Source organism: Hylobates moloch, unplaced genomic scaffold, assembly GCF_009828535.3.
Source record: "Hylobates moloch isolate HMO894 unplaced genomic scaffold, HMol_V3 SCAFFOLD_5, whole genome shotgun sequence".
Taxonomy (NCBI): domain Eukaryota; kingdom Metazoa; phylum Chordata; class Mammalia; order Primates; family Hylobatidae; genus Hylobates; species Hylobates moloch.
Window position 1 is genome coordinate 142,774,101 of NW_026652280.1, and position 25,686 is coordinate 142,799,786.

The window sequence follows — 25,686 nt, forward strand, 5'->3', positions numbered from 1 at the left end:
GCTCATCAATAGTGAGAAGGAGGTCTTTGCTCCTCTGTACTTGTCATCAAAGCCAAAGGAGCGCACATTCCTCAGGGCAGCATCTGGCTAGAATTTGTGTGGTGGGCATGGAAATATTATTTTCTAGATATAATGATTTCTTTGCTTTGGCATGGCTGATAATGGCACCCTGCCACCACCAGAAACTAACCATGTCGTTTTCCTCCTGTCAACAAGTTCTTACCAATGATTTCCTGTCATTCCTGCCCTATTTTAAAAGGGGCAGCTTCTCCCTTGGCAGCATACTTCAGGAAATAATCGCATCAGCTGGGCAGCTGTTGAGGTGGAGAGTTCTATGCCAGAGGAACGACCTCTTTAGGATTCATTGCTACACTGACAACTGTAACTTGTCCTCACTCCATCTGATGTCTTACCAACAGCTCCTTCCGTAATTCCCCACGACGTGGCCTTTGCTCCCTACCCACTGCTGAAATGCTCTGGTCTTCCACTTGTAACTTTGAGCAATTTTGGCTCAGTTGCTGTGCTCATTGTTATTCCCTTCTTTTGGTTCCTGTTGATGGGTCCCTCCTTCCCAATGCTCTCTCCTGATCTTTGCTTTCTAGGTCATTGAACTTCTTTGAGCCCTTTGATTTTTCTCTTTGGTTTTTTCCTGTTTCTTCTTTGCTTCCTCTTGTTCCTTTGGCTTCCAATCTGTGGGCCATGTAGGGCTCCAAAGAACTCTGTCCTAGGGACCTTTCCTCTCTACTCACTCTGAGAGTTAACCCATACCCATGCATTTAAATGCCAACTTAGTGATACTAACGGAAACCTTCAGCAGTGGCTTAAAACATGAAAATTATCCAAGCACACAATTTACAGAGGGAAATATTTCTAAAAGTCTTGGTAAAATTCATTCCCTGAAGGAAACCTCATATCCTGTCATATCCTATTTGTGGAACCACATTCAATTCTTGTAACTGGTATTTTTGGGCATTATTTAAAAATATCTAAAAATAATACTTATGTTGCTCTTTCTTTCTTTCTATTTTTGTATGTTCTTAGCTATTGACTTCCAAGGTAGATGAAGAAGATTTAGCTTCCTTTCATGTATACCACATTATACCTATACATATCCTCTCTTCCCCCTATTCTTTTTAAAGAATCATTTTAAAATTTGAATTAAATGAATAATCAGGGTTTATGTTTGACAGGTGAAAGATGGATAACATACTATGATTATTTTAAGAGGTAACATGGAGTAATAGTTAAGAGAACAGCTTCTAGAGTCCAACAACCTGGATTCAAATCCTGAAGACAGTACTTACTATTAGGAGCTAGCTCTGTTTCAATTTCTTCAACTGTAGAATGAGGTACTCACAGTATCTACAACAATGAGTTGTGATAATTTATAGTTAATAACTGAATGAATATAAAATAAATAAATATAAAGAATTAGAACAATCCATGTCTTCTAGTAAGCACTAAATATGTGTTAGAAATTTTTGCTTTTATTATTATCTTTCCCTGTGCAACTTTTATTTTTTCCTGGGATTAACAATAACAATCATAGTCATAATTTATATTTTATTTGTATAACTTTCCGTGTACTAGCTATTCTTAATCTGACTTGGTTTTAGCTCTACCTTCTGCATTCAGAGGCAATTGGTGCCAAGGATTCCTGAGTCTCGGGACTTCCATCCTGTAGATCAAGCTGCTTCTCATCTTTTTCTCCTTCTGGCTCAGGATTCAGTTGCCTTGGGTGCACCAGGTCAGTTGCTACTCATCCATCTGCTTCCTAACTTTTAATGTTTTGTCATGCTTTCTTTAATTTGGATTTATGTCTTCAAAAAGTCTCATTATTATCATTCTAGTGGGACTTCAGGAGGGTACAGAGGGTAATGTGTATTATAACATTAAGGAAGACAGATCTTAAATAAATAAATTCATATAAGCATATCACTCCAAATTACAGGAATAACCTATAAAGGAAAATAGTAGGATAATTTGAGAGAACAGCAAAGAGGGACCTAATTTGGTCCCCTTTGGTCTTTGTGACATGGCTTTCTGAGAAAGTATTATTTAAGCTAAGCCCTAAAGATAAGTGAGAATCAGTCAGGCAAAGATCATAGAGAAAAACATTCCCTGAAGATGAGCAGCCTTGAGATAATAGAAGAATCAGGACTCTGGGCTGAAAGTGACAAAGCCCAAGCCTGAGCTACAAAAAGAGAACTGTTTAGTCCATATAAGTGGGACATCTAAGAGGTGGAGACACCAAGGCCTGACTGGATCCAAGGATTTATATGAGGCCTCAGGTTTCTGTCTCTCTGTCCATCTCTTGGTTCTATTTGTCTTTGCTTGGCCTCATTCTCAGAGACTTCCTCTATTTGGTGGCAGGTTGGCCACTAGCAATCACAAGGCTACATGATCCTTATAGCTCCTGTCCCAGAGAAAAAGAGAGAGGCTTTCCCACCATTTCTTTTAAAATCAGCATCCATGTATGAATTCTCACATTCCTTGGGATAATTATAGTATGGAGCTCTGCACTTGGCCAGACATGGGTCCAGCCATACAGGCAGACCATAATTTGGCTCATGCAATGTACTGAAAGATATTTACTATTAGAAGAATTATGAGAGATCAGATTATAGAGATGTTAGGGTTATTTAAGGCAGAATCTTATAAGTGATAAGCATTTGGAATTTATACTACATGCTATGAGAAGCTATTGATGGATTTTGATCAGGGAGTAACACAAGCACTGTAATTAGTGTTCATCTGATCCAAACTTTCAAATCCAATTACCTTTCCAGTCCCCTTACTGTGTCAGAGGCACTACCATCTTCCTGCTGTCTTAGGCTTACATTTTAGAGTCGTCTTTGAGGTGTCTCTTAAATTTATCACCCATATAAAATTAGTCACTAAGCCCTATAGGTTTTCCCTTCCTGAAGTCTCTTGAATTTATCCTTGCTCCTGCTTCAAGTACATTGTCACATCCTTACAGGTTCTTATCACCTTGGACTTGGGTTTTCGTGATAGTCTCCTAACTGGCTTCTTTTCTGTTTTCTCTCAGCTTCCAAGTCATCACACATGGCACTGTCAGATAGTCCTTTTGAAAATACCACTATCTTCTTGTCACTCCTCTACCCAGGAGCCTGTGGTGGTGTCGTATCATTTAATGAATCATACCCAAATCCCCAGCCCAGAATCCAGAGCCTTCCATCATCTGGCCCTGCTGCCCTATCTGGTCTTATCTTCCCGTTATCCACCACAATAAGACATAGGCCCCGACTCCCCACCTCTTCCATTCCACAAGTGGGGGAAGATGGGCTGTTATAAATTGCTTTGCAGACAGAAGATGATAGAAACTCAGGGAAGAGAAAGGACAATGTGAGCCATTGTAATGAACCACAACTGTGTTTGATAAAGAAGGGCTGAGGATGTAGTTGTGTGGCTAACCTGAACTCAATGGTGTGGTCAAGCGAGCCTGTCTGAGTGAGCATGGTGGGCAGATGTTGATGCCCAGGAGAAAGGTCCAACTATACATTTTCAAGATGAGGCATTGGCTAGAAGGAGGATATTTGCTCAGCAAGCCTTTCCAGGGTGTAATACCCACAACCTCTTACACAATGTGTGGGCCGACTCACAGGTTTCTGGTAACTTGCCCAGACTTTTCAGGGTCAATTGGTACTGCAGAGAAATGATGGATTGATTATCCAGAGAGGTATGAATAGTGTCAGGAAACAAGATCAAGCTGGGTGGGATCTCATTACTTATTTTTGCTAAAGCAGCTTTTTGGTGGGGGTTTGGAGTGGTGTATGTAATATTCAGGAATAATATGCCATTACAGTGGGAAGGGAATCTGGCAACTTTTAAAAACCTACTAAAGTTCTAAGGGAAGTTGGGTAATACGGTTTGTAGCTAAATCCTAGGAAATAATAGAAAAGTTAAAAAATTTAACACAGGGGCTAGGCGCTGTGGCTCACGCCTGTAATCCCAGCACTTTGGGAGGTCAAGGCAGGCGAATCATGAGATCAGGAATTCAAGACCAGCCTGGCCAACATGGTGAAACCCTGTCTCTACTAAAAATAGAAAAATTAGCCAAGTGTGGTGGCACGTGCCTATAATCCCAGCTACTCAGGAGGCTGAGACAGGAGAATCACTTGAACCCGGGAGGCAGAGGTTGCAGTGGACCTGAGATTGTGCTACTGCACTTCAGCCTGGGTGACAGAGCGAGACTCTGTCTTGAAAAGAAAAATAAAAAAAATAAAAATAAAATAAAAAAAAAGAATTGCTATTTCTCTACCTGGGAATGATTTGGTGAATTGCTAACTACATTATCAATTACTGGGTGCCAGGAATAGACATAATTTGTTCAAATTTTATAATTTCCATAATACTTGAAGTTATTTTGCAAAATGAGGGGTTTATATTAAGTTTTAAGGGATGGAAGAGTTTTATTCACCCAAGAGAAAAATTTTTAAAATATGATACAAGGCCACAGTAATTCTGTGATAGAAAGAATGATGGCTCCCTGAAGATGTCCACACCCTGAATCCCTGGAACCTGTGAATGCTGGTGTACAGGGCACAAGGAACTTAACAGCTGTGATTGACACTGCTGGCCTTGAGATGGGGAGCCCTTCTTATCCAGATGGGCCCGGTCTAATCACATGGGTCTTTAAAGTTGGAGAATCTTTTCCAGCTGGGGCTAGTCAGCAAGAGATGTGACCATGGAAAAGTGTCAGAGAGATGCAATGCTGCTAGCTTACAAGATGGACGAAAGCCAGGGGAAAGGAGAGCACAAGCCAAGGAATGTGGAAGGCTGAAAACGGCACAGAAACAGATTCTACCCTGAAGCCTCCAGAAAGGAACACTTGCTGACAACACCTTGACTTTAGCTGACTGAGACTGCATTAGGCTTCTGACATATAAAACGAACATAACACACCTTGTGTTGTTTTAAACCACTAAGTGTTTGGTCATTTGTATGGCCGCCATAGAAAACTAATGCATATAGAAAACTAATGCATATTATTTAGTAAATATATATCAAATGAATGGAATTCATTTAAGAAATCAAGAAAATCATGTAAACAGTTTTTGTCTGTTTGGATTAGTACTTATACATGTTTTTAATAAATGATTCATTTTAAAACTCACATTGATTTAGCACTTGCTATGTACTAGGCACTTTTCTATGCTCTTGTATTAAATCCTCAAAGTAACTGTTTGAAATCATTACTATTAGTTGGTGAATTAATCTTTCCAAAGTCATCCACTTAGAAAATGGTGAAGCTGAGTTTTGAACTAAGGAGGCTACAGAACTCATTTGTTTAGTCACTATGACAATGGTTCCCACACCTACCTGCACAATAAAATCACTTGATGAGTTTTTACAAATCTCAATGTCCAGATTACACCCTAGATCAATTAAATCAGCATGTTTGAGTTTGGAGAGAGGCATCAGTACTTTTTAAAGTTCCCCCATGATTCCAAGTGTACAGCAAAGTTTGAGAACCACTGCATTCAGTGTACTGCCTCTCAAACTACAAGATAAATTTAGTGATTTATTGCATGTAGTAGCAAGAATTAGAACTCGATTTGTGTAAAAATACAATACAAATTACCTCTGACTCTAAGTTGGTGGTTTTGTCTTTCTTAGTACAGCAACTGTCATTGGCTGGTTAAAAGGGTAGTCGTTAGTTAGTCCAAAGACTACAGTAACATTGATTGTGCCTGTAGATGCAATTTGGATTATCAGTCAAAATAATGGAGGGGCAGCAGTGGGGAAACCTTTCCCAAAATCAGACAAGAAGGAAGAAGAAACAAAGATCTTTATCTGATATCTAAGCCAGAAGAGAATGGAGAGCTGCCAGATGAGATCTGTGATCAAACTGCCTGTCTGGACATCTTGTCACCACTGTTGTTAAGTCTGTGTGCTTTATGTGTCTTCAGCCTTAGTCGGAAGCAGCTCTGCTCCCCCTTTACAGTTGGCACCATGCCTGAGAACCTATATTTCCTCTATTTTGCCATATCCTGGCTTCCTTGTGCCATAATGGACAGCTTCTCCAGGCTCACCAATCTTGTTAGCAGGGGTAGTGTCCCCCTTCTGGTCAAGGAGCAGACTGGAAGTTGGAGCACTGTCGGAATTTTGGCAGCAATCTCTGGCTGCCATATTGGCAGATGACTGTTTTTCTCTTTAAATGACATGTTTTTTGTGATTACGCAACTTCTCCTCTGGCAGGAGAGACCCTTTGTGTTTTCTCATCTGCCGAAAAACTTCTTAACTTTCTCAATTAGTTTTGAAAACAGAAACTGGTTCAGCAGGTTTCAACTGGAAACAGGTGTTGATGATGATGTCCAAATCTTCAGTTGAGGTTCTTCTCTTCCCCTTGCCAGCCTTTGCATGGAGTAATGAACAGGCCTGTGTTAGATGTAGCAGATGCACATCTCCTCATGGGCCAGAGCTCTTGAATCAAATCACAGGCTTGCCGAGAATTATCACAGAGATGAGAATCTTACGTTAAAATGCACTTTTGTCTTACTGGTAATGATCGCAGACCCCATTACATCATTTATTTGTATACACTAAGCCATAAACTTGCTTTAGCCAGGATTACCTCAGGATTCCACGCTAAACACAAGGCAATCTTGTTGGCTTAGGTCCTCCCACTTGGCTATATCCTCTTTGCAATTTCACTAGAACTTTGCCAACACTCTACTCTGATGTGTGCTGTGTAGATGTAGAAGGAAAATAGCTAAATCAAGAGAAGGAAAGAAGTAATTTACAAATTCTTCATGATGAGCATTATTGTTTTCTGTTGGAATTGGACTCGGACTCATCTTGGTAAATTTTACAGATTATAATTCAATTTTATTTTGATCAATTCTTACTTTCTGAGTTTTTAAGTTAGTCAGGAAAGACATTTAGTTAAGAGGGATGATTCCAGATGTGATTGTAGCTCAAGTGGAGTGGAGACCTCATTGTTTATCTGGTGAATTCATATAGCAGAAAGATACAGGAGTATCAGCCAAGGAGCCATCTGGGGGCAATTGCATAAAACTCTCTTTTCTAATTGCACAACATCACCTGGAGCAAGGACTCTAGGCTTTTCAAGATTTAAAGGTGGCTGAAAAATTCTGTGAAAATCAATGAGAATTGAGATTTTTAATAAATCACAAATTCATTAATACTCCAAAAACTACCCTTCAAGTTGGGAAAATCAGTACTCTTTCCTGATCATTCCTTTATCCTATATTTTCCTTGCAGTTAATTTTACTTTCATTTTCTCGAAGCCAATTTATCTTCAAGACAGTTGTTAAGTCCTATTCTATGCCTTGCATTTTCAAAGAATTATATGGTTTCCTTCATCCTTAGAGATAATTTAACAAAGCTTACAGACACATTGTGTGTGCGCGCGCACACACACACACACACACACACACAAATTTATCAGCTAATATCAGTAAATGATCAAAGCCCCGTGGAAACTATTGAAAATCAAACTGGGTTGTAGTACGATGGTATCTGCAATGTATTGGTTATTTATCCATGTTTATAAATAGGACACAAAAGCTTAATTTTATCATAATTGAAGAGCAATTTTGAGAAAGTCATGTAATTTAATGGTTTAGCTGTCTTTTATTGCTCTATGTAAATGGTCTAAATAACAGCAGTAAATGTTGAACACAATCTAATGCACTACAATTTCTTTGGAACACAATTTAAATTTCAAATTATGTTTAATGCTTTTGTACATATCACAGGTCTCTTTTTTAAAGCTTATCACATGGAATTGATTTATTCAAGGAAACTAGCATTTGGAAAAAACAGGAGAATGGGTCATTTGGAAATATGATCAAATATGCTGAAAAATGTGCGTCATTTACTTTTAAATCATCCTTTCCTTTCATTATTATGAACCTCACCAGTGCCTTCCTGTATTATATATTTAGATAGTCTTTGAATAAGACAACTTTTTCCAACGGTATTGTGTTATTTGGCCTCAAACATTTCCTGTTTCTTTTGTGTAATTAGGCTCGATAGGAGAAGGTGATATAGAATAAGACACAATGTGTGTATATGTTGGCCCGTTTTTCCTGTAGAAATGATTCATTAATTGGCATCTGCCCTTGGTGCTATATTCACATCCATGCCAACATATCCTTCTGCATGAAATAATCTTCAATGAAATAGGGAAGAAAATGTTGTTCTCTTTGGATTCCATCTGATTTCAGAATGTTGTGATTAAGATACAGATGTGAAGGTCAGATAAAGAGGCTAAAAATAAAACATTTTTGTGAGAGGCAGTTAGAAGGCTTTAATGAAATTTTAAGATGGGGGTGTTAGAAATAAGCCAGGATGTCTAACTTGCATTCCCTTGGGCCATCACAACAGGGAAGGATTCCTCTAAAAACAAACTCTTTCATGAAATGTATAAATCTTAGAAGGAAAGCACTCAAAATATATTGTGCACACAACAATATACTTTGGCTCTCATAGAATTTTCCAGTTTAAAAAATACAGTTGTCTGCTCACAGGAAGACGTCAAACAAAATTGAGAAACTATGGAAACACACTTGCTGCTAGGTTGAAAAGAAATCTGGGCTGGGCACAGTGGTTCATGCCTGTAATCCCAGCACTTTGGGAGGCCGAGGCAGGTGGATCGCCTGAGCTCAGGAGTTCAGGACCAGCCTGGTCAACATGGTGAAAGCCCATCTCTAGTAAAAATACAAAATTAGCTGGGTGCAGTGGCACATGTCTGTAATCCCAGCTACTTGGGAGGCTGACGCAGGATAGTCGCTTAAACCTGGGAGGCGGAGGTTGCAGTGAGCCAAGATGGTGCCATTGCATTCCAGCCTGGGCATTAAGAGTGAAACTCCGTCTCAAAAAAACAAAAACAACAAAAAAAGAAGAAATGTGTAAATCTACTATAACAAAATTATTACCAAATTTACTGCACACAATTATTATCAATGGACCGACAGGCAAATGATGATTTTTCCTACATCTCTTGTCTTCTCAGGGTGAAGCCTTTTCATGCCTCCTGACAGTTTCAATTTTCAAGTAGGTTGCTTAATTCAATAGGTCTCATTCATTTCTTTGTGAATTCCTTCTTACTTTTGACAGACTTTAGGCATTTAATGGTAGACCACCCAGTAATGGAGCTCAAAGGCTTATGAAGAGGACACAGTAAACAAATAATTCTTTTTTTTTTTTTTTTTTTTGAGACGGAGTCTCGCTCTGTCGCCCAGGCTGGAGTGCAGTGGCGCAATCTCGGCTCACTGCAAGCTCTGCCTCCCGGGTTCACGCCATTCTCCTGCCTCAGCCTCTCCGAGTAGCTGGGACTACAGGCGCCCGCCACCACGCCTGGCTAATTTTTTGTATTTTTAGTAGAGACGGGGTTTCACCGTGGTCTCGATCTCCTGACCTCGTGATCTGCCCGCCTCGGCCTCCCAAAGTGCTGGGATTACAAGCGTGAGCCACCGCGCCCGGCCCATAATTCTATGATTATAATAAATATCTAGATGAAGACTGGAGAGATTTACTTCTTTCTGCTGGTTCCTGGTCCTATCACTATGAATCCAGCTTCTTGACAGTGGCAGCAGCAGTTCGTTCGAGTGGCCACAGATGATATCCATTTGCAGTTTTTCTAATACTCACAGAACAAGTCTCATCTCCTCCTGGTACCAGTGCCTCTCCTCAGAGGACTGAGTCCTTACTCTGTCTACTTTATCCTGTAAGCTTCTATGTTTTAATAATTCCAACCCCTTCCTTTTGTTTCCTGGGAGTGAGAGTTGTTTCCTGCAATTCCTATCTCTGTGTTCCTTAGTGTTCCTATTTGCCTTTCAATTCCTCAATACCCATTAACAATCTTTACATTAAATTCTGTCTGTTAAAATAATTGGTATGGTGAAATCTGACTGAAATTTAGTAGATATTATTGGTAAAACTCTACCATTAATCACATGTACATTTTTTTTTAATCCTAAAGACCTGCCTGGATGCCCTGTAAGCACTGAGAAACATATTCAGAATATCTAAAGTCAGACACAATAATAATTTTTAAAAATATGATATGACCAAGCCAGGCATTGTGGTAGGCTTTGGGAGATTACTAATGATGAGTTTATAAGTTAATGGAGCAGATGAAAATATAAACAATTGACTATAAGATCACTCAAGAAATGAGCCTATGAAAGGTATTTTTAAGGGTGTGCCAGCCTGATGATAGAGACAACTGGATAGATAATGAAAAACTCATCATTCCTTAACTTAGTTGTATTTGCTGAAACAAACAGAAACTTTATCTGTTAACTTAGGTCTACTTCTGCCTTTGGGTAAGTGAAGATAAATATAAGTCCTAACGAAAAAACAGGAATCGTACTGTAAGTAGAAAATGAAACAAATGTTAAGTGGACCTGACACAATTAAAGAAAATTAGGGCAAGAACCTAGACTATTGTCAGAGGTACAGAACAACTTTTGTTATGTCTTGGTGTTTGGGTGTTTTTGGAATGCTCGGTAACTTCTTTGGCCACCCCAATACCGTTTTTCTACCTCAATGCACCATTATCACTGCAATACTACATTCTTTAGCGTTAGCAACTAGGCCCATAGCCCTTGATATTCCCCTTAAAATTCCAGGGTTTTGAGTTTAATGCTAGTTCTTGGCCCCTAATTGTCTTATTTGGTCATAGGTAATTGGATAAAGATAATTAGATAAACTTTCTGATGCGCTCTGGATTCAAATGTCTATCTTCATGAAATAGCCCACTATCGTATGTTTCCTAATACACAGTAAAATATTAGTTGGTGACAACCGCTGTTTTGAAAAGCAAAGGAGGATAAGAGTGTGGAGGATAACAGGAATGTTATTTCAAATAGAATGGTTACTAAAGATCGAACTGATGAGATGACATTTGAGCAGAGACCTAAATGAGGCACAAACCAAGCTGTTGGAAAGATGAAGTGGAAGAGCATTCCAGGCAGATGGAATAGCAAATGCAAAGGCCAAATGTGGACATGGTCTTGGCCTATTTGAGAAAGTGCATGGATGCTATGGAGAGGAAGTAGAGTGAATGAGGGTTAAATGGTAGGAGACTATTAACAAGATAGTCAGAGATAGGTCACACTGTAGATCATGGTAAGAATTTTAGATTTACTTATCAGTGTGTGCAAAGCCATTGGACATTGTTGAACAAGAAAGTAATGTGCTCTGATTTAAAATTTTAAAGGATAACTCTGACTTCTATGTGGAGAATAGGTGGTTGGTGGCAGGAGCCAAGACCAAGGAGAATGTTATTGTAGTGGATATGCTGAAGAAAAAGGATGGTTTGCAATAAGGTGGTTGTGATGCAAATGTTGAGAAGTTGCTGACTGACCTTACTGATGGTTTAGCAGTGAGGCTCCCAGAACCACTGGACAGCTGCTTCAAAGATGTGCCAATTACTGAAATGAAGAAATCTGTTGAGAAAGCAAAGCAGAGACACATAAAACTCCAGCCTCCTCTCCACCCACAGGTTGTATAGAGGAACAATAAGTTTCATTTGAGATCCAATTTAATATTCAGTTGAAGAGGTCATATACGCAGCAAGTTGAATGCCCAGGGGAGAGTTTAGGCTAGAGATATAAATGTAGCCACTATTGTGATACTGGAAGTCTTGTGATTAGATAAGATTATCTATGAGATGAGTGTAGATACAGAAGGAAAGAGGACAGAAGATCGTGTCCCAGGGTACTCTAGAATTTAGATGTCATGAAGAGGAAGAGGCAATGGAAAATGAAAGGAGGGTCAAATGAGGTAGGAGAAAAATCCAAGAGTGGGGTATGGAAAGGCCTAGTAAAGACAGAGTTTCAAGAAAAAGAAAGTGGTCACCTGTGCCACATTCTTCTGAGGGGTCAAGTAAATTTGTGGTAGCGCACTGACCATTGATTTAGCAATATGGAGTCATCAGCAACCAATATAAGGCAATATATGAGAGGAGACAAAAGCCTGACTGGTGCTTCTTTGAGAAAACAGGAGGTTGAGAAACCGTATAGTTAATTTATTTTTAGTTTTATTATTATACTTTAAGTTCTGGGATACATGTTCAGAACGTGCAGATTTGTTGCATAGGTATACACGTGCCATAATGGGTTGCTGCACCCATCAGCCCATCATCTACATTAGGTATCCTTAAATTTTTTAAAGGGCTTTCTTTAAAGAGAATCAGGTGAATGGAGCAATAGCTGAATAAGATGCTCAATTAAGAGAATTTCTTATATTTTCTGTTGGCAGATATGCATAATTTTATCAATATGAAAATGATTTGGAAAAGGGGAAATTAATGGTGGACAAGAAATGAATAAAGACTCTAGGAACAAAGTCCTTGAATAGGCAGGTGGGGATAAAATGTAATATTATGTAGGGGTTCGCCTTTCATCCATGTTGGAAAGAAAAGTGCAGGAATGAAGATGCAAGTAGGCCAATAGATTTGGTGGTGGGAGACAGAAGTTTTTTCTGGTTGCTTCTTTTTTTAAAATAGACTATTTTTAAAAAGCGGTTTTAGGTTCACAACAATATTGAGCAGAAGGTATAGAGATTTCCTATATATCCCTGCCCCCCAAACCTGCACAGGCTTCCTCATTAGCAACATCCCCCACCAGAGTGGTACATTTGTTACAACTGATAAATCTACATTGACACATCATTATCACCCAGAGTCCATAGTTTACATTAGGAATCACTCTTGGTATTGTATATTCTATGGGTTTGGACAAATGTATAAGGATAGGTATAATTTTAGTATTTTTTTTTTCTTTGAGACAGAGTCTCGCTCTGTGCCCCAGGCTGGAGTGCAGTGGCATGATCTTGGCTCACTGCAACCTCTGCCTCCTGGACTCAAGTGATTCTCATGCCTCAGCCTCCTGAGTAGTTGTGCACCGCAGTGCCTGGCTAATTTTTGTATTTTTAGTACAGACAGGGTTTCACCATGTTGGCCAGGCTGGTCTTGAACTCCTGACCTCACTTGAGGCCTCCCAGAGTGCTAGGATTACATGTGTGAGCCACTGCGCCCAGCCCATTATGGTATTATGCAGGATAGTTCCACTGCCCTGAAAATCCTCTGTGCTTCACCTGTTCATCCTTCCTCCCTCCTTACCCCTGGGAAGCACTGATTTTTTTTACTGTCTCTCTATATTTATACCTTTCCTGGAATGTCATATAGTTGAAGTTAGGCAGTGTGTAGCCTTTTCAGAGTGGCTTCTTTCACTTAGTAATATGCATTTAAGTTTTCTCCATGTCTCTTCATGGATGATAGCTCATTTCTTTCTTTTTTTCTTTTTCTTTTTTTTTGAGATGGAGTCTTGCCCTGTCGCCCAGGCTGGAATGCAGTGGCATGATCGCGGCTCACTGCAACCTCCACCTCCCAGGTTCAAGAGATTCTCCTGCCTCAGCCTCCTGAGTGGCTGGAATTACAGGCACCTGCCACCCACCTGACTAATTTTTGTATTTTTAGTAGAGATGAGGTTTCACCATGTTGGCCAGGCTGGTCTGGAACTCCTGACCTCAGGTGATCCACCCGCCTCGGCCTCCCAAAGTGCTGGGATTACAGGCGTGAGCCACTGTGCCCAGCTAGCTCATTTCTTTTCAGCATTGAGTTGAATATGCAAATTGAATGTTCAGGGGAGCATATAGACTAGAAATCTAGAGGCCTCTTCCTCTTCATAACTTCTAAATATTAGAGTGTCCTGGGACTCAGTCTTCTGTCCTCTTTTCTTCTGTATCTACACTCATCTCATAGATAATCTTATCTAATCACAAGGCTGCCGGTATCACAATAGTGGCTACCTTGTCTGGATGTTTATTTTTCCATTTGCCTACTGAAGGACATCTTGATTGCTTTCAAGTTTTGACAATAATGAATAAAGCTGTTATAAATATCCAAGTGCAGGTTTTTGTGTGGACATAAGTTTTCAACTCATTTGGGTGAATACCACGGAAAGAAATTGCTGAGTCGTGTGCTAAGAGTAGTTTTGTGGCTGGGTGCAGTGGCTCACGCCTGGGGATTACCCAGCCTGGGTGCGGTGGCTCACTGCTGGGAATTACCCAGCACTTTGGGAGGTCGAGGCTGGTGGATCACGAGGTCAGGAGATTGAGTCCATCCTGGCTAACACGGTGAAACCTCGTCTCTACTAAAAAAATACAGAAAATAAAAAAAATTAGCTGGGCGTGGTGGCGGGCGCCTGTAGTCCCAGCTGCTCCGGAGGCTGAGGCAGGAGAATGGCGTGGACCCAGGAGGCGGAGCTTGCAGTGAGCCGAGATGGCGCCACTGCACTCCAGCCTGGGCGACAGAGCAAGACTCCGTCTCGAAAGAAAAAAAAAAAGAGTAGTTTTGTAAGAAACTACCAATAGTCTTCCAAAGTGGTTGTGCCATTTTGCATTCCCACAAGCAATAAACAATCAGTGAGGGTTCCTGTTGTTCCCCATCCTCCTTGGCATTTGGTGTTATCAGTGTTTTGGGTTTTAGCCACTCTAATAGGTGTCAGTGGTATCTCATTGTTTTAATTTGCATTTTTCTTGTGCCATATGATGTAGAGTGACTTTTCATATGCTTATTTGTCATCTGCATATCTTCTTTGGTGAGGTGTCTGTTAAGGTCTGTTAAGGCCCATTTTAAAAATTGGATTTTTTTTTATCGTTGAATTTTAAGAGTTCTTTGTGTATTTTGTGTAACAGTCCTTAATCAGACATATCCTTTACAAATATTTTCTCCCAGACTATGGGTTTTCATTCTCTTGATAGTGTCTTTCAAAGAGCAGAAATTTTTAATTTTAATGAGGTCCAGCTTAACAATTCTTTCTTTTATGGATCATGCCTTTGGTGCTGTCTCTAAAAAGTCATCACCAAACCTAAGGTGATCTAGATTTTTTTTCCATCTTATCTTCTAGGAGTTTTGTAGTCCTACATTTTACACTTAGGTTTGTGATCCATTTTGAGTTAGTTTTTGTGAAGGGCAGTGTCTAGATTCTTTTTATTTTTTGTATATATATGTTCAGTTGTTCAAGCATCATTTGTTAAAAGACTATCTTTTCTTCTTTTTATTGCCTTTGTTCCTTTGTCAGTGATCAATTGACTATAGTTTTGTTGGTCTGTTTCTGGGATCTCTATTCCATTCCATTGATCTATTTGTTTATTCTTTTGCCAATACCACACTGTCTCGATTATTGTAGCTTTACATTAAGTCTTGAAGTTAAGTAGGGTCAATCCTCCAACATTATTCTTCTTCAATGTTATGTTGGCTATTTTGGGTCTTTTGCCTCTCTATATACAATTTAGAATCAGTTTATTGATACCCCCCAGAAAACTTGCTGAGACTTTAATTGGCATTGCATTGAATTTGTAGATCAAATTGAAAAGAACTGACATCTTGACAATATTTAGTCTTCCTATCCATAAATATAACTTTTTTCCATTTATTTAGTTTTTTTGATCACTTTCATCAGAGTTTTGTAGTTTTTCTCTTATAAATCTTATATGTATTTTGTTAGGTTTCTATTTCATTTTTGAGTGATAATTTAAATGGTATTGTGATTTTAAATTCAAATTCCACTTGTTCATTGCTGATTTGTAAAAAAGCAATTTACTGTTGTATATTAATCTTGTATCCTGACATCCTGCTATGATCATTTATTAGTTCCAGTTTTTTTGTTAATTTTTCTGGAATTTTCTACAGAAATGAGTACTCCATCTCTGAACAAAGAAAGTTTTATTACTTCTTCTTTCTTAATCTATATGCATTTGCATTTTATTTCCTTTTCTTGTCTTATTAGCTAGGACTTACATTTCAGTGTTGAAAAGCACTGATGAGAGGGTACACCCTTGTCTTGTTCTTTATCTTGGTGGGAAAGCTTTGAGTTTCTCACTGTCACATGTGATATTAGCAGTAAGATTTGTTTTGTAGATATTCTTTATTCAGTTAAGAAATTTCCCTTCTATTCTTAGTTTAGTGAGAGTTATTATCAAGAGTGGGCATTAGAGTTTGTCAAATTATCTTCTGCATCTATTAATACAATCCTGTTATTTTTTTTCTTTAGCCCCTCTTGATATAATGGATTAAATTAATTGATTTTCAAATGTTGAACCAGCCTTACATATATGGGATAAATCCTACTTGTTCATGCTGTATAATTACTTGTAAATATAGTTGTATTCGATTTGCTAATATTTTATTGAGAATTTTGCATTTCTGCTCGTAAGAGATATTGGTCTGTAGTTTTCTTGTAATGTTTTTGCATTGTTTTGGAATTAGGGTATCGTTAGCCTCACAGAATTAGTTAGGGAGTATTTCCTCTGCCTTCTGAAAGAGATTGCAGAGAATTGGTATAATTTCTTCCTTAGGCTGGGTTTGGTGTCTCATGCCTATAGTCCCAGCACTTTGGGAGGCTGAGGCGAGTGGATCACCTGAGGTCAGGAGTTCAAGACAAGCCCGACCAACATGGCGAAACCCTGTCTCAACTGAAAAAACAAAAATTAGCTGGGCATGGTGGCATGCGCCTGTAATCCCAGCTACTCAGGAGGCTGAGACAGGAGAATCGCTTGAACCCGGGAGGCGGAGGTTGCAGTGAGCCAAGATTGTGCCACTGCGCCACAGCCTGGGCAACAGAGTGAGACTCCATCTCACACACACAAAAAAATTCTTCCTTAAATGTTTGGTAGAATTCACCAGTGAATAGTACTTTCTGTTTTAAAAGATTATTAAATATTGATTCAGTTTTTAAAATAGATATAGACCTATTCGGATTACCTATTTCTTCTTGAGTTTTGGCAGATTGTGTCTTTTAAGGAATTGGTTCATTTTTCTGGTTGCTGCTTGAACTGAGAAACAAGATCAACAGCTGAGAGTGACAAGGGGGATAGAGGAGGTTAGCATTTTGAGAATAAAAGTGAAGGTATGGATGAGTTGTCTCAGAAGTAGGAGAGTAAATTAATTAGAGCAATACAGTTGGATTGCTAAGCAGTGCTGAAGATTTGAGTTTGTGAACATAAATATATGGTGATATGATTCTGCCTCTTCAGATACCTGGACAAAAGCAGAGAGTAGATGGAGAGTCCTATTTAACCAGGAATATAAATTTGGTAAGTAATTACAACAGAATAAAAGACAGGTGGAGGAGCTCAGGTATATGTAAAAGAATAGATGCAATGATGGTCCACTGAATAGAATACAAGTGGGTAAAGAAGTAAGTGAAGATATGACAGGATAATATACAGAGACATGGTGATTTGGTCAATATTTTTAAGGTTCTGGTGGAGTCAAATCATTGCATAAACATAGTATTGACATTTTTGAGGAGATGTAGTTATTACTCATATGAACACGGACTGGTGGGCCTGATATAGGAAGAAGACAAGGTCACTGGAGATGAGGAGGTAAAGGAATTTCTAGGAATTGAATTTCCATTGAGTTTCTGGCTATTGGACAAAGATGACAAGAGAGACAATGGAGAGAAGTACAATAGGCCAGATGCTCCAGTATTTATGGAAGGAGAAAGAGTGACAAGAAAATCAGCAGAAGATCACAACAAGACTGGCTCCAGAAGGATGGTAGATGACTGCAACATGGCACAGGAGTAGAGTCCAATGGCAAATGTTTCAGTGGAACAGGGCATTTTTAGGGATGTGGAAGAACACAAGAAAAAGCAATGGACAAAAGCTCACTGGAGAACAATGAAAAGCAACAGAAAAAGCAATAAAAAATACTTTATTGAACCCAAAGAAAAAGAAATCATTCTATTATAAAGACACATGCCACACTACTCACAATAGCAAAGACATGGAATCAACTCAAATCCCCATCGATGATAGACTGGATAAAGAAAATGTGGTATATATATGCCATGGAATACTATGCAACCATAAAAAAGAATGAGATCATGTTTTTTGCAGGGACATGGATGAAGCTGGAGGCCATTATCCTTAGCAAACTAACACAGGAATGGAAAACCAAATACTACATGTTCTCACTTATAACTGGAAGCTAAATGATGAGAACACATGGACACATAGAGGGGAACAACACACACTGGGGCCTGTTGGAGGGTGGGAGGAGGGAGAGGATCAGGAGAAATGACTAGTAGGTACTAGGCTTAATACCTGGCTGATGAAATAATCTGTACAACAAACCCCCATGACACAAGTTTACCTATGTAACAAACCTGCACATGTGCCCCCGAACTTAAAATAAAAGTTAAAATAATATATTTCATTGGAAAAAACAGTTAAGAGCAAGAAGTATATAAGGTCATTTTGAACAGACTTAAGTGGGGTGAAGTAGAAAAAAATCCCCCTTGGATGCACTGCAGAGGTAATAATATCCTCAAGTGTGGCTGATTTCAGTTAATGCAAGAGGGTGAAGATGAAGGCAACATTCAAAGAAATGATTAAATGGAATCTATTCAGATAACATAGTAAGATATGGAAACCAAGTAAAAATACATATCCAGAATAAAGAACTTTTAAGGCATTTAGATAAGAGCAGTTAGAAAGTCCTGACTAATTAGCTTAATTTAAAAGTTATTGTTACAATATCACCTACAGAGACAATGTTTACTACAGAGAATGATTTTTTAGGTTGACTCTAGATACTTTTTAAGTCCTGTTGTTTTTGTTGCTGTGTGTGTGTGTGTGTGTGTGTGTGTGTGTTTTGCAGGTAGTATGTTATGTAAGATGATTTTTTTAGACAAGATTATATACAAAGGTGTGCTTTTCATGTGCTATAGAACAGGAGTCAATTCATGTGTGGGGTATAAAAGCTAACTGTGAGAAAGTCAGTGTTACACAAATGTAGGTGGGCTTCCTTTCTGAATAACTATTTCCTGTTTCTAATCATAGGTTTTCATTTGGTATTATACTTTTCTATGCCATCTTTCTTGCCTTTTCGTATCTTCCAGACATGGTCAGTGTTGACCCTGGTGATAGACACATGGCTATGTTTTACAGATAATAGAATTTTTGTTCATTTCTTGGTTGTATAACATCATGTTACCCCTTATTTTTTTATTGTGTTGGGCATGATTTCCAGCGAAATAGCTAGCAAATATGTTCACACTGAGGTATAAATCTTACTTAAAGTGAAATGTTAATAGAACCATAAAGGCTTGGACTTTCCTCAGCCCTTCCTGGATGGACAATTGCTTAAGCTGTCCTTATATCCCATGGCTGGCATGTCATCTGCTCTTTATTATCCTACTCATGCTGTTATGTAGGCACGTGGTCTCTGTTGCAATTTGGGCATGTCACTAAGATGACAAAAAAAAAAAAAAAAAAAAGCAGCCACCATTTTCCATCATTTGTTCTTGGGAGTGGTGATTTAAGAGCATGTAGTTTCCGGCTGGGCGCAGTGGCTCACACCTGTAATCCCAGCGCTTTGGGAGGCCCAAGGTGGGCAGATCACTCAAGGTCAGGAGTTTGAGACCAGCCTGGCCAACATGGTGAAACCCCATCTCTACCAAAAAATACAAAAAAAAAAAAAAAAAAAGAAAAAGAAAAATTAGCTTGGCTTGGTGGCACACGTCTGTAGTCCCAGCTGCTCAGGAGGCTGAGGCATGAGAATCGCTTGAACCCGGGAGGCGGAGGTTGCAGTGAGCCGAGATTGCACCACTGCGCTCCTGCCCGGGTGACAGAGTGAGACTGTCTCAACAAAAAAACAAAAACAAAAAACAAAAACAAGAGCATACAGTTTCAAAAGCACACTGGATGGAAATGTCAGATAGTGTCAGAAAAACGTATTTACTTTGTGAAGAAAGAGATTATTTATACTTTGTGGGGAGGAGTTAATTATCCCCTGCCTTAAAGGAGATGTCATTCCAGTCTAGATATTTTTGGTAGGTCAATATCGAATAAGCGACTGAGCTAGTGGCACGCTAAAGGTGGGGGCAGTGAGCACCATCTGTCCTGGGTGCAGGGCCTGGAGAGAACTTGGAAAGAATAATAAAGCTTGCTAAAAGTAGGGTGGTTTTTATTATAACCATGTGCTGGCAATTCTAAACAAAGTTGGTAACAGAATCATTCTTCCTCAAAAACGTTTTGTTTGTCTAAGTTCTAAACAATCATAATTGTAAATTTTAATAATATGTACGTAAGCTTCAAATTAGCACATTTTTATTATCCTTTAATGAGCATTGTTTTTTACATGGAAGTTAATTTGGAGAACTCTCAGTTATTCAGCTTGTTCCATAACACATATGGTCTTAACTATATATGTTTTGAGATGAAGTTTGTTAGAGATTAGAATGTTGAATTTTCTTCAGGCATTATTTGTGTCTCCAATCCCTATGGTACTACATATTCCTGTTTTTAAACAGTAGATTTGAAATAAACAGTGAGAAAATGTGATAATGGAGAATTGGAATCTGAGTTATTTCAATTCTGTCATCTTATGTGACCACTTTGAGTTTTAAATCTATGTTTAAAATGTGAAACATTAAATACAAAGTTTTTGGTTGGCGAGTACAGATTTTAGTTCATATATGAAATATTTTATTGAGATAAAATAATATCTGTAAAATTTAATTATAAATGATCAGTTGTTTTAATACTAAAGAACAAAAAAACATAAAATGTGCATCAGTGGTAAAAATTAGTAGTTATCTAAATTGCACTTTTCACAGATTTTTCAGTTTCATTTAACTTTTCTTATTAGTTACTGGCTGTATACATTTATGATTTTGAATAAGAAAATTTGATGATATAGAGGAGGGAGTGTTAAAAATTATTTTCTTCAGGTGTCACTTTTGCTAGGTTTGCTGCTGAAGCATTTCCGTTACTAGAATAGCATGCATGGTTTGATCATTATGGGGGTATGCTCCCATGGAACATCCAGAATCAGGTTCCTAAAGCACTTCAAATTTTTGGTAGAGAGATGACCTGTAAGTGTAGAATACCTGTATTTGAAAAACTAGCATGGACATTCATTGGCAGCATAATTATTTTAGTTTGCTGGGAGCATATTGCAATTATTTTATGTCTTCAGCATGCCCTCAAGGACTGACGGTGAAAACAGAGACAAGATTTAGAATAATACAGGTCTGTGTTTGATTCTCAGCCCTATCTCTTACTATCTGTGAGGGCTGAGCAACTCAACCTCTTTAAGCTCCAGTTTCTCCATCTGCCAACATGTAAGCAAAATACCTATATCTCAGAGGGTTGTGGTGAGAATTCAATGTTATGTAAGTAGAAATACTCAATCCATAGAATCTGCCCAGTGAACGTATTTTCTTTGTTCCTACCACTTTTACAAACTCAGTTTAGTTATTACATCATTCTTTTTCTTCAACTCTTAAGTTCTAGGGTACATGTGCAGGATGCGCAGGTTTGTTATATGGGTAAACGTGTGCTATGATGGTTGCTGCACAGATCAACCCATCACCCGGGTGTTAAACCCAGCATCCATTTGCTGTTCTTCCTGATGCTCTCCCTTACACCTGACAGGCCCAGTGTGCGTAGTCCCCTCCCTGTGTCCATGTGTTCTCATTGTTCAGCTCCCGGTTATAAGTGAGGACATGCAGTGTTTGGTTTTGTATTCTTGTGTTATTTTGCTGAGGAAAATGGCTTTCAGCTCCATCCATGCCCCTGCAAAGGGCATGATCTTGTTCCTTTTTAATGGCTGCATAGTATTTCATGATGTATACATATCACATTTTCTTTATCCAGTCTATCATTAATGGGCATTTGGGCTGATTCCATGTCTTTGCTATTGTGAATATTGCTGCAATGAGCATATGTATGCATGTATCTTTATAATAAGATGATTTAGATTCCTCTGGGTATATACCCAGCAATGGGATTACTGACTCAAATGATATTTCTGCTTCTAGGTCTTGGAGGAATGGCCACACTGTCTTCCACAATGGTTGAACTAATTCACACTCCCACCAACAGTGTAAAAGCGTTCCTTTATCTCTGCAGTCTTGCCAGCATCTGTTGTTTCTGGACTTTTTAGTAATCACCATACTGATTGGCCTGAGGTGGTATCTCATGTGGTTTTGATTTGCATTTCTCTAATGATCAGTGATGTTGAGCTTTTTAAAATATGTTTATTGGCCGCATGAATGTCTTCTCTTGAAAAGTGTCTGTTCATGTCCTTTGCCCACTTTTTAATGGGGTTGTTTGTTTTTCTTGTAAATTTGTTCAAGTTCGTTGCAGACTCTGGATATTAGACCTTTGTTGGATGGATAGATTGCAAAATTTTTCTCTTATTCTGTAGGTTGTGGAAGAGCTGGTACTATTTCTACTGAAACTATTCCAAAAACTGAAAAAGAGGGACTCCCCTCTAACTCATTTTATGAGGCCAGTATCATACCGATACCAAAACCTGGCAGAGATACAACAAAAACAAAAAAACCTTCAGGGCAATATCCCTGGTGAACATTGATGCAGAAATCCTCAATAACATACTGGCAAACCATATTCAGCAACACGTCAATAAGCTTATCTGCCATGATCAAGTTAGCATCATCCCTAGGATGCAAGGTTGGTTCAACATACACAAATCAATAAATATAATTCATCACATAAACAGAACTAAAGACAAAAACTGCATGATTGTTTCAATAGATGCAGAAAAGGCCTTAGATAAAATTCAACATCCCTGCATGTTGAAAGCTCTCAATAAACTAAGTATCGAAGGAACATACCTCAAAATAATAAGAGCCACATATGAAAAACTCACAGCCAATATCATATGGAATGGGCAAAAGCTGGAAGCATTCCCCCTGAAAACCAGCACAAGACAAGGATGCCCTCTCTTGTCACTCTTATTCAACATAGTATTGGAAGTTCTGGCCAGAGCAATCAGGCAACAGAAAGAAATAAAGAGTATTCAAATAGGGAGAGAGGAAGTCAAATTATCTTTCTTTGTAGATGACACAATCCTATATCTAGAAAACCCCATTGTCTCAGCCAAAAGCTTCTTAAGCTGATAAGCAACTTCAGCTAAGTCTCAGGCTAGAAAATCAACGTGCAAAAATCACTAGCATTCCTATATACCAAGAAGAGGCAAGCAGAGAGCCAAATCATGAATGAACTCCCATTCACAATTGCTACAAAAAGAATAAAATACCTAGGAATACAGCTAACAAGGGAAGTGAAGGACCTCTTCAAGGAGAACTACAAACCACTGCCCAAGGAAATCAGAGAGGACACAAACAAATGGAAAAACATTCCACCTCATTCTTTATATAAGGTTTCATTAGATGAACACTGTCCTTGTATTTTATGCTGATTTTTTAAGCACTAAGGAGGTCCACTGAATATTTGCTAATTGGTTGTGATATATGATTTTGGTTTCCTAAGGTCTTTATTAAAGTTTCCAAATTATTTACTAACTGATTTAGAGAGGAAATAAATGAGAAGCATTAACTTTTACTTTATTAAAAATCCCTCTATCTTCAATTATCAATACATCTTTTATCCCCAAGACTGAAGGCCTGTGGAAGGCATGGAGAGTGTGGAGTGCAGGGGTAAATGGCGAGGAGGATTAAACAAAAGTTGATCCATTGTAACAATTTTATATCGCTTTCTTCCCAGGGAAGATTTGTATTGGTGGCCCTGAAGCAGAGAGCTCTGTATCCCATTACCAGCAATGAGTCATTCAGTCTCCCACAGATCCAAATAAAGTTTTACAGAATACCCTATGGCATGCCTTTCAAAATATATGAACACCATAAAATATATCATTTATTTTACCATATGAACTGACTCTGTCCCTTTTTCACCATTTGGGATAGCAATCTCACCATGTGTTTTTGGCTCTTAGGTTATCATCAGATATATTGGAGTTCTCTGAGCTTTTCCATTCTAAGTCCCCATGGTATTTTCAGGAGTTTTATAACTTGGTTGTAAAAATTCACTCTAAACTGAAACTTGGCAAACAATATATTAATCTGGGAAGTTAATTTCTTTTATAAAGTCCAGAATCTGTTTAGCCCCTCTTTTGAGTTCTCAGAGACCTTGGAAAAATAAAGTCAGCAATTAAAGTTTTTTTGTGTCTCAAAAAAATGCAATTACATTTCTCCAAAATCCTTTCAACCCTATTTTTACAGGTGAATAGCTTATATTTTGGACAGAGTTCTGATATATTTTGAAACAGATTTTTTTTTTCTTTTGGCACAGTGAAATAGAGTAATTAAGAAAGGTACTAGGCTAGCTTACCCTGTTACATCACTGGAATAACAACGTATCTTTAGAGAGTGGAGCCTGTCTGAATTTACAAAAAGGACTAAGACTTTAATATCACTGGACATTCACTAATCTACAAATATATCACTGAGAAGTATTTAAAACACATGATATGCCCTCAATCTTAGAAGAATTACTAAGATGCTGAAACTTCTGTTTGCAGTTGGTTTATTGGACTTTGAGAATGACTTTGCCGTTATGTAGTGCCAGCAAATGTAATTAGACTTACGTATTCTTTTCAGGTACCAGAGAATTCTGTGTCCACCTCCTCCCGCTTACCAGGGCGCAGCTCCAGGGATGAGTTATACAAATAGTTTGATTGACCAGATGCAATCTGCACAAACAACCTTCTCACTTCAGAGACAGGCCCAGCGATAAAAAGTTCAGCAACAACAAATGACAAAATGAAGCAACATTTAAAATGGAGCTTCATGGCTTTACAACACTTTCAGGTATATTTTCCAAAAGGAATGCAAAACAATTAAATCATGGTCTTTGGAGTTTCACAGAAGTGATGATTATTAGCTCTGTGGCCTTGGGGAAGCTACTTAATCTTCACAAGTTTCATTTTGCCTTTTCTTCAAAGTAGAGATAATAACAATACATACTTATTTAGGCCCTTATAAGGCTTAAAATCTGAAAATATTTGTAATGCAATTCACAGAATAACTAGAAAGCTGTAATTAATATTACTTTTGGTTATCATTAATGATGCTCAATTTTCTGGTTAATTTTATGAAGTAGATTTCATTATTATTACATATTTTACATATGATAAAAATTTAGGTTCAAAATGGGTTTTAACTTGTGTTGGATCACACAGTTAATAACTATGTTTAGCTTGGTCTCAAACCTAGGTTTGCTGACAGTAATCCTAGTACTTCTTTTTTTCCTGGTACTTTTTTTCTTTTGGTAACCAGAATGTCAATTTGAGGAAGATTATTTCTTCCTCAAAAAGTGGGATAGAGAACATAAACATTTTTATATTGAAAAAGTTAAAAATTTTAATGCATAAGGATCAACATGTTTACTAGATGGACTTTTGGGGTCCTTGAAGGTTTCTTTTTTAGATTAAAGTATGTGAACTTTGTACTAAAATTATCTGTAATAGATTTGATGTATCTGTTATAGTCTGTTAATAGCAGCTGGGTTTTCCCAGTAGACTAGAAAGGCTTAGAATGAAACAACCATAACAGTTAAATAGCTTATTGATTTCTATATCCATGGACTTCACTTGGTAGGTCCTATTCCTGCATACAATGATCATTATGGCTGCCATCTATACACATACATATTTGAGTAGGACAGTACTTGAGGAGGAAGGAGAGTCAGGGAAATCTTTCATATGAAGTGAATCTGTATTTATTTGAAACAGAGGAGAACTTAGGCTGTGTTCATTATATTAGTGCAGATGTGGTGAAGGTAGTGTTGCACCAAATTTCTTTCCAACAGTGAGCACTCATTCCCCCAGCTGCCCTTACTCATGGG

At 38.3% G+C, this 25,686-nt stretch overlaps 1 long non-coding RNA gene across 1 annotated transcript in view; it reads left to right on the forward strand.

Annotated features, from left to right (window-relative positions):
- Positions 1–24,571, forward strand: part of LOC131383619 (uncharacterized) — a 339,813-nt gene extending 315,242 nt beyond the window's left edge. The window contains exon 3 of the long non-coding RNA XR_009213780.1: positions 24,441–24,571. This is a non-coding gene — a long non-coding RNA (uncharacterized LOC131383619). The remainder of the gene's footprint in view (positions 1–24,440) is intronic.
- Positions 24,572–25,686: the final 1,115 nt, after the last annotated feature.